This window comes from Cherax quadricarinatus, chromosome 27 (genome assembly GCF_038502225.1).
Source record: "Cherax quadricarinatus isolate ZL_2023a chromosome 27, ASM3850222v1, whole genome shotgun sequence".
NCBI classification, from domain to species: Eukaryota; Metazoa; Arthropoda; class Malacostraca; order Decapoda; family Parastacidae; genus Cherax; species Cherax quadricarinatus.
In genome coordinates, this window is record NC_091318.1 from 23,303,304 (window position 1) to 23,318,047 (window position 14,744).

Genomic DNA, 14,744 nt, shown 5'->3' on the forward strand with positions numbered 1-14,744 from the left:
CTAGTGGCATTAAGAAACAGAGAAGAGAAGCAACCCCAGAAAAGCAAATGGTACCTGAGGTGTTGATGGAAGGGGATTCCCCTTCCAAACTATAAACAATCCACTCTCTCTCCTCCTCCAGTCTCCCATACACTAAGAAGAATCTCCAATAAAGGTAAGTGTTATGCTGTTAATGTTTCATTCATCATTTCCCATTGTATTGTTTATGTACTACATGCATATTTCATGTTAAAATTTTTTTTGTTTTAATACTTCTGGGTGTCAGGAACGGATTAATTGTATTTACATTATTTCTTATGGGGAAAATTGATTCGTAAATCGTAAATTTCGTTTATAGTAACGGCTCCAGGAACGGATTAATTACGAACAACGAGGGACCACTGTATATATATATATATATGGTCAATTAGCAAGAACTCATTTAAAATTAAGTTCTTTCTAAAATTTTCTCTTATACGTTTAAAGATATATTTTTTTCATTAATGTTAATGTAAAAAATTTTAATTTTGCACCAAAAGAATCTTAGAAAACTTACCTAACCTTATTATAACAAGAACAATTTATTTTAGCCTAACCCAACTAAATATATTTTAGATTTGTTTACAATAATTTAATACTAAACAAACACAGTGAAATATATTTTTTTCGTTAGGTTCAGAATGATTTTGGCGAAATTATTGCATACACAAATTTTCACTTGTCCTATATGGCAAGATGAGCGTTGCTATTTAAGCCAAGATCGCAAGTTCTGCCTATTCGGCACGACATATATATATATATATATATATATATATATATATATATATATATATATATATATATATATATATATATATATATATATATATATATATATATGCAATAAGATCACAGTAAACAGGTGATTTCAGAATATGCAAAACAACCACTATGATAATGTGAGTAGTCACGAAAGCGCTTGGAATTTCTCTATTCTTTCACAGTGGTTGTTTTGCATATATATATATATATATATATATATATATATATATATATATATATATATATATATATATATATATATATATATATATATGTGTGTATATATATATATGTATATATATATATATGTATACATATATATATTGTATATATATATATATATATATTTATATATATATATATATGTATATATATATATATATATATATATATATATGTATATATATATATATATATATATATATATATATATATATATATATATATATATATATATATATATATATATATATATATATGCAATAAGATCACAGTAAACAGGTGATTTCAGAATATGCAAAACAACCACTCTGAAAGAATAGAGAAATTCCAAGCGCTTTCGTGACTACTCACATTATCAAGGAACTATGATAATGTGAGTAGTCACGAAAGCGCTTGGAATTTCTCTATTCTTTCACAGTGGTTGTTTTGCATATATATATATATATATATATATATATATATATATATATATATATATATATATATATATATATATATATATATATATATATATATATGTATATATATATATATATATATATATATATATATATATATATATATATATATATATATATATATATATATATATATATATATATATATATATATGTATATATATATATATATATATATATATATATATATATATGTATATATATATATATATATATATATATATATATATATATATATATATATATATATATATATATATATATATATATATATATATATATATATATATTTATATATATGTCATGCCGAATAGGCAGAACTTGCGATCTTGGCTTAAATAGCAACGCTCATCTTGCCATATAGGACAAGTGGAAATTTGTGTATGCAATAATTTCGCCAAAATCATTCTGAACCTAACGAAAAAAATATATTTCACTGTGTTTGTTTAGTATTAAATTACTGTAAACAAATCTAAAATATATTTAGTTGGGTTAGCCTAAAATAAATTGCTCTTGTTATAATAAGGTTAGGTAAGTTTTCTAAGATTCTTTTGGAGCAAAATTAAATTTTTTTACATTAACACTAATGAAAAAATATATCTTTAAACGTATAAGAGAAAATTTCAGAAAGGACTTAATTTTAAATGAGTTCTTGCTAGTTGACCAGTTTTACATATTCGGCACGACATATATGTATATATATATATATATATATATATATATATATATATATATATATATATATATATATATATATATATATATATATATATATATATATCTTGGCAAGAGGCGTGGAGTTAAAAGATAAAGAATCACACACAAAGTGGGAGTTGTCACAGCTGCTCTTTGCTGATGACACTGTGCTCTTGGGAGATTCTGAAGAGAAGTTGCAGAGATTGGTGGATGAATTTGGTAGGGTGTGCAAAAGAAGAAAATTAAAGGTGAATACAGGAAAGAGTAAGGTTATGAGGATAACAAAAAGATTAGGTGATGAAAGATTGAATATCAGATTGGAAGGAGAGAGTATGGAGGAGGTGAATGTATTCAGATATTTGGGAGTGGACGTGTCAGCGGATGGGTCTATGAAAGATGAGGTGAATCATAGAATTGATGAGGGGAAAAGAGTGAGTGGTGCACTTAGGAGTCTGTGGAGACAAAGAACTTTGTCCTTGGAGGCAAAGAGGGGAATGTATGAGAGTATAGTTTTACCAACGCTCTTATATGGGTGTGAAGCATGGGTGATGAATGTTGCAGCGAGGAGAAGGCTGGAGGCAGTGGAGATGTCATGTCTGAGAGCAATGTGTGGTGTGAATATAATGCAGAGAATTCGTAGTTTGGAAGTTAGGAGGAGGTGCGGGATTACCAAAACTGTTGTCCAGAGGGCTGAGGAAGGGTTGTTGAGGTGGTTCGGACATGTAGAGAGAATGGAGCGAAACAGAATGACTTCGAGAGTGTATCAGTCTGTAGTGGAAGGAAGGCGGGGTAGGGGTCGGCCTAGGAAAGGTTGGAGAGAGGGGGTAAAGGAGGTTTTGTGTGCGAGGGGCTTGGACTTCCAGCAGGCATGCGTGAGCGTGTTTGATAGGAGTGAATGGAGACAAATGGTTTTTAATACTTGACGTGCTGTTGGAGTGTGAGCAAAGTAACATTTATGAAGGGGTTCAGGGAAACCGGCAGGCCGGACTTGAGTCCTGGAGATGGGAAGTACAGTGCCTGCACTCTGAAGGAGGGGTGTTAATGTTGCAGTTTAAAAACTGTAGTGTAAAGCACCCTTCTGGCAAGACAGTGATGGAGTGAATGATGGTGAAAGTTTTTCTTTTTCGGGCCACCCTGCCTTGGTGGGAATCGGCCAGTGTGATAATAAAATAAAAATATATATATATATATATATATGCAAAATAACCACTGTGAAAGAATAGAGAAATTCCAAGCGCTTTCGTGACTACTCACATTATCAAGGAACAATGAAAGTAAAGCAACAAAGGAAGGTATATAAAGGGGTAGCCCACACCTCACTATCAGATCCCACAACAAAGTGGTGTGGACTACCCCTTTATATACCTTCCTTTGTTGCTTTACTTTCATTGTTCCTTGATAATGTGAGTAGTCACGAAAGCTCTTGGAATTTCTCTATTCTTTCACAGTGGTTGTTTTGCATATTCTGAAATCACCTGTTTACTGTGATCTTATTGCATATATATATATATATATATATATATATATATATATATATATATATATATATATATATATATATATATATATATATATATATATATATATATATATGTATATATATATATACATATATATATATATATATATATATATATATATATATATATATATATATATATATATATATATATATATATATTTATATATATATATACATATATATATATATATATATATATATATATATATATATATATATATATATATATATATATATATATATATATATATATACATATATATATATATATATATATATATATATATATATATATATATATATGTATATATATATATATATATATATATATATATATATATATAAATATGTATGTATTACATGTCGTGCCGAATATGTAAAACTGGTCAATTAGCAAGAACTCATTTAAAATTAAGTTTTTTCTAAAATTTTCTTTTATACATTTAAAGATATATTTTTTTCATTTATGTTGGTGTAAAAATTTTTAATTTTGCACCAAAAGAATCTTAGAAAACCTACCTAACCTTATTATAACAAGAACAATGTATTTTACCCTAACCCAACTAAATATATTTTAAATACGTTTACAGCAATTTAATACTAAACAAACACCACGAAATATATCTTTTTCGTTAGGTTTAGAATGATTTTTACGAAATTATTGCATACACAAATTTTTGCTTGTCCTATATGGCAAGATGAGAATTGCTATTTAAGCCAAGATCGCAAGTTCTGCCTATTCAGCACGACACATATATATATATATATATATATATATATATATATATATATATATATATATATATATATATATATATATATATATATATATATATATATATATATATTACTGATGTGTATGGGTATTAGTTTAGGTGTACCTCCATATGCCTGTGTGTACGTACATAGGCTTATATGTAGGTACAAAGGCCTATAAAGAATTACGGAGGAAATAATCCAGTAAATTCCCAGGGGCGTCTCACTTCCTGATAAAATGCGCGGAGAGTGTAGAAATACAACCATTAATCACAGTCTTGTATACAGCTACTAGAGAGAGCAATAATTAATCAGACGTGCTAATGGAAAAAATTCAAGGTGGAAATTGCATTTTCTATTTCACTTTTGGGTGGTGTAATTGATGTCCCGATGTGAGCAGCGTAAAACTTATGTCCTCTGCTAATTGTTTGGTTTTTTTCTGACACTATAAATTTCTCTGGAAACAACACAAATGTGTAATTATTATCAAGGAAGAAGATACACACACACACACACACACACACACACACACACACGTGACCGTGTTCCAACATATCTAACTCCCGTCCAGTTACGAATACGATTACAGCTTCAGCACCCTACCAAAGAGGTCTTCATCCAAGTTATTGGAACAACCTTTCTCATGGAATAAGCCTGATTACCTACCATTTCCAGGCGCCGTATGGCCCATGTAGGTTACCCCTTCTCCATGGAAGTAATAGTAATAATAATAGTAACAATTATTCAATATATCGTATTTTAAAGGGTTGATGGTACCCATTCCGTGGCCTGGTAGGCAACGCTATCACTTCACACATTCAGCGTCCGTTGTTCCATACCGACATGGATGGAAACATTGGGCGTCTTTCCTTACACTGTTTTCCCTGTTCACCTAGCAAGCAAGTAGGTACTTGGGTATTAGTCGACTGTTGTGGGTCGCTTCCTGGGAGACAAGATTTAATTTCACGAAGCCTGACCATGAACCCGGCCGCGGGGGCGCTGACCCCCGGAACATTCTCCAGGCATCCCCATATATAAATGCTTCGGGTTTAATACATGGAGTAACATCATTGTCCTTTCTAAAGATACGCAGTTCTGGCTGGCAGATTTAACACCACAGTATATTTGTAAACTATCCTGTGTGAGGGAATATGACAGGGAAGAAATATACTTAACTTTTGTTCCCACTATTTACCTATCATGTAGAATAGGTAGCAGCACATTCCTGGTGTATCAAATTGCGCTACAGAAAAGTGTCAAGGGTGCAAAGGAGGACTCAGCCTCGCTACTCCTCTGACTCCACTGACCTGCCTGGAGTAAGTATTAACTTGACGTTTCCTTCCTGTTTTCTAACTTCTGGCTGCGTTGTATCCGTGCTTTCCTCTTCATCGTCTCTGATTCAACGACATCAAAGTGAACGAGTGCGATCAAACACTTACTCAAAGGGAATATGCAAGCAGACACATCCACTCTAACGTAGAAGTCAAGAATATTCAACACAAGGAAAACAATCACGCACATAAAATACGAAACACGCAAAGACAAACAAAACAAGCATGTACTGATGCACGCACGCAAATGTAAACACACACACACACACACACATGCACACACACACACACACACACACACCAAAAATACAAAAAAGATATAAAACAAACAAGCACCCACGAACACACATACCCAAATATACAATAAATTTTGTGTTGTCTCGTGGCCACAGAATCGTAATTTTACGTTTGGTAATTTAATTGCGTGTAAAATTAAATTATTTTTTGATTGCCTCCTTAATTAATATATGATTGCTTTTGGTAAGTAAAAATTATAATTGAGTAATCAGAGATTAGGTCAGAATAAATAATTACTGTGGGTAAGTAAAAAGCGTTACCGACTTATTAGAGATTAGGCAAAAATAAGATCAGTGGGATAGTTCATATTTTTGGGACAAAAATAATGTCTAGCCAGATCATTTGTACTCACCCAACTGTGCTGGCTAGAAAAGTGTCAGGTTACTATCCCTATCTATGGTGATACAGTGGTAGAGACAGTATGTAAATAAGGCACACAATGCTAGTTATGGTATTTTATTGGGAGGGTGTTTACCACAGATTTCATTAGTTAAGTCACTGGAGAGCGAAACGTCTTCACAATAAAATACCATTAAATGTTGTTGTCAATGTTTGTATTAGTTACATCCATACACAAATAACACTATACATCCAGAGAAATCTTTGAGAACCCTGCATCATCACGAAAAATATGGGGAGATATCACTGAAACTAGCCTTATTATGTACGCTAAGGGCAAACAAGCCGTCTCACTACCCGTTGTCTTACTTCATAGCTCAGCCACATTGTCTCGTCATACCTACTCGTAAAACTAAGTTTGAAATCTGCTTCCGCCTTATTCTCCTTCAGGTCTTTCCTAAGTTTTCTCAGACTGAAGAACCTCATCTATTGTAGATGAATGGTTCAGGGAACCGACACGTTGTTAAATTAGACACATGTGCAACTCTTGGGTATCTTTATTGAGGAAACGTTTCGCCACACAGTGGCTTCATCAGTCCATACAAAGGATAAACTTGAAGAACAGGAGGAGAATGAGGTAATCAGTCCCTCAACCTAGAGTTGATGTGGTCAGTCCATCAATCTTGAATATGGATTGATGGACTGACCACATCGACTCTAGGTTGAGGGACTGATTACCTCATTCTCCTCCTGTTCTTCAAGTTTATCCTTTGTATGGACTGATGAAGCCACTGTGTGGCGAAACGTTTCCTCAATAAAGATACCCAAGAGTTGCACATGTGTCTAATTTAACAACCTCATCTATCCCAGTGACTTAGTAGCAGTTTGTGTATCCATCTGTGCCGCCATGCTTGTGTTGTTGTGTGTTTTCTTGTCTATTATATCTGCAACACAAAGTCTACCACATTCAACACAGAACAAACAGCAGCATCTGGAAAGATGACACAGCATAAGCTGCGGCATCTGGAGAGGTGACACAGTATAAGCAGCAATGCATGGAGAGGTGACACAGCACAAGCTGCGGCATCTGAAAAGGTGACACAGCATTTTTTACTGATCCCTTTTGGGTTATTGCTGTTGTTTTACTTGCCCCCTTGCGTTACCGCGGGCTGCTTTTTGTTACTGCCGTTACTGTTTGCCTTTGTTACCGTTGCTCGGGGCCACGCCCCGGTTCCCGCTGTTGTTACTGCTGCCGTTGTTGATGATCCCGTTAATGATGATGTTACCCTGTTGTGTTGTGTTAATTATGATGTTATTCCAATTTGTTCTAATTGTTGCTGTTTTGTTCCCGATCCCGCTCGTTACCGCATTTACCGCTGCATCTTTTTCCCTTTTTTTTCGATAATACTGCTTGTTTCTTCACTGCCGCTGGTCAACTTTTGGGATATTACCGTTGCTGTTATTTTTTCCCGCACCCTTTTCCCTTTTCCCCTGTTTCCCTCCCGTCTGTTTTGTTAACCCCCGCCCCCTGTTTCTGTTTTTGTTAATTTTTTTTGCAAATTATTACCGTTTACTTTGCCATTGCCCCCGTTTCTTTTGGGGATGCTGTGCTTTTTTTTATTCCCAACGTCCCCTTTTTTTAACGATGTTTGTTGTTACTTTTTGGGGGTTACCGCTTTTAGAACAAAAACCAAAAAGGGGCATAACGCACCCCCTTTTGAGAATTTTGGGAAAAGGGCGGTGGGGGCGAAACTTTCTTTTTCCATTTTGGTCCGATTTTTACCTTTAATTTCCACCGCCACTGTTGTTCCCGTGTTGCAGCTGGTGTTGTTATTTTGGTGTTTTTAAACCGGGGTTGCTGTTACCACTGTTGTTCCCGCTGTTGTTCCCGTTGGTACTGCGGGTTGTTCCCAGTGTTTTTTTACCGGGTTGTTCCCTTTTTTATTGCCCCCGTGTTGAAACCCGGGGCGTTGTTCGCCGTTGACCCCCTTTTCCCGGGTTCCCGGGTTGCTGTTGTTCCCGGCTGTTCCCGCTGCTGTTCCCGATGTTTTATTCGGGCCGAAACCGGGCTGGTAGGGCCCGGTTCCCGGGTTGTTACTATTGTTGTTACTGCTCTTGTTACTGGTGTTGTTACTATTGTTGTTACTGCTCTTGTTACTGGTGTTGTTACTATTGTTGTTACTGCTCTTGTTACTGGTGTTGTTACTATTGTTGTTACTGCTCTTGTTACTGGTGTTGTTACTGGTGTTGTTGCTGTTGTTACTGGTGTTGTTACTGCTGTTATTACTGTGTTGCAACTGGTGTTGTTACTGTTGTTGTTGTTACTACTGTTGTTACTACTCTTGCTACTGCTGGTGTTACTGGTGTTGTTACTATTGTTGTTACTGCTCTTGTTACTGGTGTTGTTACTATTGTTGTTACTGGTGTTGTTACTGGTGTTGTTACTGGTGTTATTGCAACTTCTGTAAATTCTGCTTCATTGACATCTGTTATTACCAATTCAACATATGCAACACCTACACATATTACGTAGCGTAAAAACGACCAAGACTAGGCTTTACTTCTTCCCCATAAGACATTTAATATAAGAGAAGGTTAACTTAATACCAGAACCAATTTAGTCCACTTTGTGCAGCATGTTCTCTTATAAATTACGCTCAGAATGACCTTATTAGTTAGGTACGGCAGGTGTATTATATGATCCTAATATTCTGTGCTACACACGTGTTCCTGATGAATTCCCTTCATCTAATGCAAGCTTGTTCAGTATGTTAATACTCGGGGCCATTTGTTATGTTTGGAACATCCGCAAGGATGCTCCACTCCAAAGCGGGGATCGCTAACCCCAAGAGCTTCACTCTGAAGTAGGGGTCACTAACCCGGGGAATTTCACTTTAAAACAGGGGGTCACTAACGTAGGGAGCATCATGGTAAAGCAGGGGGTCGCTTACTCTGGAAACTTCGCTGTAAAGTAGGGGTCACTAACGCAGGAAGGTACACTCTACCCGAGGACATCACTGTAAAGAAGGGGTCGCTAACCCGGGATGCTTCACTGTAAAGCAGGGGTCACTAACCCAGAGAGCTTCACTCTGAAACAGGGATTACTCTCCTGCAGTCTTAGAAACTTCCAAAAAGTAAAGCTGAGCTCAGACTGCAAATGTTGCTTTCCACACATTCTTTCAGTCGCTTAGAAATACGAGTTTACTTCATTTGGACAAGTGGCAATAAGGAACTACTGAAGGAAAATCTTGCCTGATTTACGAGATCGTATTTTATTGAATTTAACGAAGCAGTAAACCCGTGTGGACTATTTAGTGTAAGGAGATTTGATCCTCTATCCGCTAACTACGATCTGATCTCTGACCACTCACGTTGTCGGCGAGAGGCTGTGGTTTTGGCGTCTGGAATGAGGACTACAGCAAAGTGCTGTGTTTAATACACTAATAAGAGTATTGATGATGCCTGTGTGAGCTTCCAAAATTATCTTCCATTATTTTGAGTGGCACCAGAGTAATATTAAATTTTTCATTCTCACGTAAAGAGCAATTAACGAAATTTAACTTGTACGTAAATGGAGCTGGAACGCGTATATGAATGCTAAAAGTCGGCTTATAGAGGCTGTTTACATGTATATTCCTGATTATCGTATGCATGAGCACGCTGACCCTGAGAATATACGGTCCAATACTCGTGGGTACACACAAGGCATGGCACAGTCTGAAAGCTTTTCTGCGTTTTTGTTCAGTGTTGCGTGCAGACACACACGGTGCAATCCCTGTTTAATATACGAGTCTACTGTGTCTATGTGAAAGTATCTATGTTGTTTGTATGTATTAAGAGAGCTTTATAAAAAAGAGGAAGGAGAGGCCTTAGTTCTGTCTCTTCACTTTCCCGACCCTGAAAGGGAGGTATGGAGGTAGGTACCTTGGATGCCTGTGAAGGGAGTTTTATACATGAGTAGAAGGAGAGTCCTAAGATCTCCCTCTATCGCGGTTTAACTCTTCGCACAGGTGGGCATGTTTCCTTACATCTGCTGTCCCTCTTCACCTAACAGCAAGTAGGTACCTTGGTATTAGTCGGCTGTTGTGGGTGGCATCCGTGGGGTGGGGGGGGGCAGTATACCTTCGACAGAGCTGAACTTTGAAAAGATCTGAGGTAGGACAACAGCACTTAGCCTATAAAATTGATGTGTAAAATAAATAAATGTATGATCTACGAGTTTAGCGCTTCCTAATAAAAACAACAAAAAAATAAACGCCACTCCCGCAAATAAAAAATCAAAGCTGTTTATACTCTTATTGTAAAAGAAAAAAACTATATCTCATTCCTCTTTAGCGGGATCTATCTTTCTCTCTTCGTCATAAATATAAGTGCAGCTCCAACACAGTCATTACCCAAGCAATGTAAAAAAAAAAACACAAGTATAGGTTATATTACAATGACTGAAATAATTCACATCTGACCTACAGTAACATAAAAAGGCACAACACCGTGATTGGAACGATACACAAATAACCCGCACATAGAAGAGAGGAGCTTACGATGACATTACGGTCCGACTTGGACCATTTACAAAGTCTCACTGTGTGAGTTTGTAAATGGTCCAAGTCGGACCGAAACGTCGTCGTAAGCTCCACTCTTCTATGTGTGGGTTATTTGTGATCTACAATCTGGAAAGTGAACTTGAGAAGCGAAATTTCGATAATGGTTGAAAAGGGAGAGTAATATCGTCTTAACATTCTTCTCTTCCCAACTGTGGGCCACTTGTCAGACGTCAAAGATAAGTCAGAAGCGAGAAACATGAAATCATTTTTCTATATTCTATTAACTGAAAACCAGGTTCGTGTGTAGGATGATACGTAACGTTGACAAGTATGTCAGTAAGACACTGGTGTGGGATGGCACGTACCGTCGACAAGTATGTCAGTAAGACACTGGTGTAGGATGACACGTAACGTTGACAAGTATGTCAGTAAGACACTGGTGTGGGATGGCACGTACCGTCGACAAGTATGTCAGTAAGACACTGGTGTAAGATGACACGTAACGTTGACAAGTATCGCAGAAGACACTAGTATGGGATGGCACGTAACGTTGACAAGTATGTCAGTAAGACACTGGTGTGGGATGGCACGTAACGTTGACAAGTATGTCAGTAAGACACTGGTATGGGATGCCACGTAACGTTGACAAGTATGTCAGTAAGACACTGGTGTGGGATGGCACGTACCGTCGACAAGTATGTCAGTAAGACACTGGTGTGAGATGGCACGTACCGTCGACAAGTATGTCAGTAAGACACTGGTGTAGGATGACACGTAACATTGACAAGTATCGCAGAAGACACTGGTATGGGATGGCACGTAACGTTGGCAAGTATATCAGTAGGACACTGGTGTGGGATGGCACGTACCGTCGACAAGTATGTCAGTAAGACACTGGTGTAGGATGACATGTAACATTGACAAGTATCGTAGAAGACACTGGTATGGGATGGCACGTAACGTTGACAAGTATGTCAGTAAGACACTGGTGTGGGATGGCACGTAACATTGACAAGTATCGCAGAAGACACTGGTATGGGATGGCACGTAACGTTGACAAGTATGTCAGTAAGACACTGGTGTGGGATGGCACGTAACATTGACAAGTATCGCAGAAGACACTGGTATGGGATGGCACGTAACGTTGACAAGTATGTCAGTAAGACACTGGTATGGGATGCCACGTAACGTTGACAAGTATGTCAGTAAGACACTGGTGTGGGATGGCACGTACCGTCGACAAGTATGTCAGTAAGACACTGGTGTGGGATGGCACGTACCGTCGACAAGTATGTCAGTAAGACACTGGTGTAGGATGACACGTAACATTGACAAGTATCGCAGAAGACACTGGTATGGGATGGCACGTAACGTTGGCAAGTATGTCAGTAAGACACTGGTGTGGGATGGCACGTACCGTCGACAAGTATGTCAGTAAGACACTGGTGTAGGATGACACGTAACATTGACAAGTATCGCAGAAGACACTGGTATGGGATGGCACGTAACGTTGACAAGTATGTCAGTAAGACACTGGTGTGGGATGGCACGTAACATTGACAAGCATCGCAGAAGACACTGGTATGGGATGGCACGTAACGTTGACAAGTATGTCAGTAAGACACTGGTGTGGGATGGCACGTACCGTCGACAAGTTTGTCAGTAAGACACTGGTGTAGGATGACACGTAACATTGACAAGTATCGCTGAAGACACTGGTATGGGATGGCACGTAACGTTGACAAGTATGTCAGTAAGACACTGGTGTGGGATGGCACGTACCGTCGACAAGTATGACAGAGCACTTGGTGGAGAACAAACCTCTAACTGAGCAAAGCTCTACTTTGATTAAGTTCCGGAGGAAAAGTCTATAATTATTTTTTTGCTCCACACTAAGTACACTGTCTGTCTATCATCAGGTCTATTTAAATGACGATAAATACAAACGCGGCTTCAGATAGATAAACACCTTACTTATGGAAAGAAGATCTTCCAAAACTTAAAATATAAATATCTCAGGAACTCAACATACTAAATCCAGCAGTAGGAAAAAGGATGCGGAAAACTTCGAGATGCAAATTTAATATATCCGCGAGGCTCTCGGGAAAATATCGGCCATGTTTGTATTTCAAATGCCAGACGTTCTCGGTAACATGTTGTATTGGCAAAGATTTATCTGACTTGCCAGGAGATGTGGCGAGACTTTTGAAGGCGAGACTCCAACGTAATGTGAGGACAGGACTAGAGAAAATTGTTATTAATATGTTCACGGGGAAACGCTTATAACTTAATCATACATATTACTTACAGGTTAATAAGATATATGGGCAACACCTGGGTGTCTTTAGCTATGAAGATACATCGCAAAACAGTTTTATTCCAAAACTAAGACTTTTAAATGTCTGCCTAGCATGAGCCAGTAGGCCTGCGGCAGTGCTCCTTCTTTTCTTCTTATGCATATAATCTCTGTTCTGGATTGAAGAAGCCGCTCTTTGGCAAAGCATCTTTGTCAATAATAATACCTAGGTAAAAGTCATACAGCTCTTGGGGAACGTGAGAGTAGGGAGATAATCAAGTTTGAACCGAGGAAGGGAAGGGTAGTTCATATTTCTGATCCATTCTCATGTTGAAGCATCACTGATTAACACTCTGCTCAGACTCAACTATTCCAGGTTTTCTATTTATCTCCAAATTACATTTTCTTAAAGTTAATTTTGGTTAGTCTAGGTGGAATTACGTCACATGAACCTATGTCAACATATATTCATCCATAAATAAGGAATTTAAATCAATCACTACTTGATACGTTTGACAACAAGGTGACCGAGAGAAACTTGAAAATGTGGAATGTTTGAAGTTTATCACTCTTGTAGGGCCCGGGCCACCTCTTGGGTAAGGCCCGGGCCACCTCTTGGGTAAGGTCCGGGCCACCTCTTGGGTAAGGCCCCGGCCACCTGTTGGATAAGGCCCGGGCCACCTCTTGGGTAAGGTCCGGGCCACCTCTTGGGTAAGGCCCCGGCCACCTGTTGGATAAGGCTCGGGCCGGGGGATTATACCGGCTGCTAGTTTTTTGGAACAAAAGCTCGTCGTTAGCTTCATGACACCCACTTCCTCTGGAAGATAATACTAAGGAGAAAGCCGAGACTATCAAGTAACATTATTTCACATACCGATTTAGTTACTAAAACATTTATTTAGTTATTTATTTTTTTTGCATCTTGCATCGCGCTAGAGATGTGAATTCTTACCATGAATGTTTGATACATATTTCTATAACATCACCACCAATATTCCTATTTATCACTTAATTTAAATTTATAGACTTAAACATTCTACCATTTACCCAGTGAGTTCAGCTAGTGATGTAGAGTTAATATCCAGTGTTAGGTTGATTTGTGATGTGGTGTTTATACCGTTGAATTTAACCTCACCTTTGAATGAGGAAGAGCGTGTTACCTCATGAATAGTCGGATGGCTCAGTAGGTGACAGACTTGCCTTGGTAGGCAAAACTCATACTTTAGTACGTTAGAGACATATTCTCGTGAGATAATGCACTAACTGCACCTTGTTTCTGTACATTTGAAAGTCTGTTGCTTCAGAAGGTGAGACACTAGGTGAAAGTCCTACTTAAGTAAATGAGAGACGTACCTTCGTAGGTGAATGACTTACCTCAGTAGATGAGAAGCTTAGCTTAGTCTGTGAGAGAAAGCCGTATTCACTGGAGACCTCAGTGGCGGCCATTGCTCCTGACACACTAAACAGCGATCTGAGATTTTACTGGCAGTAACCCACGTTCTA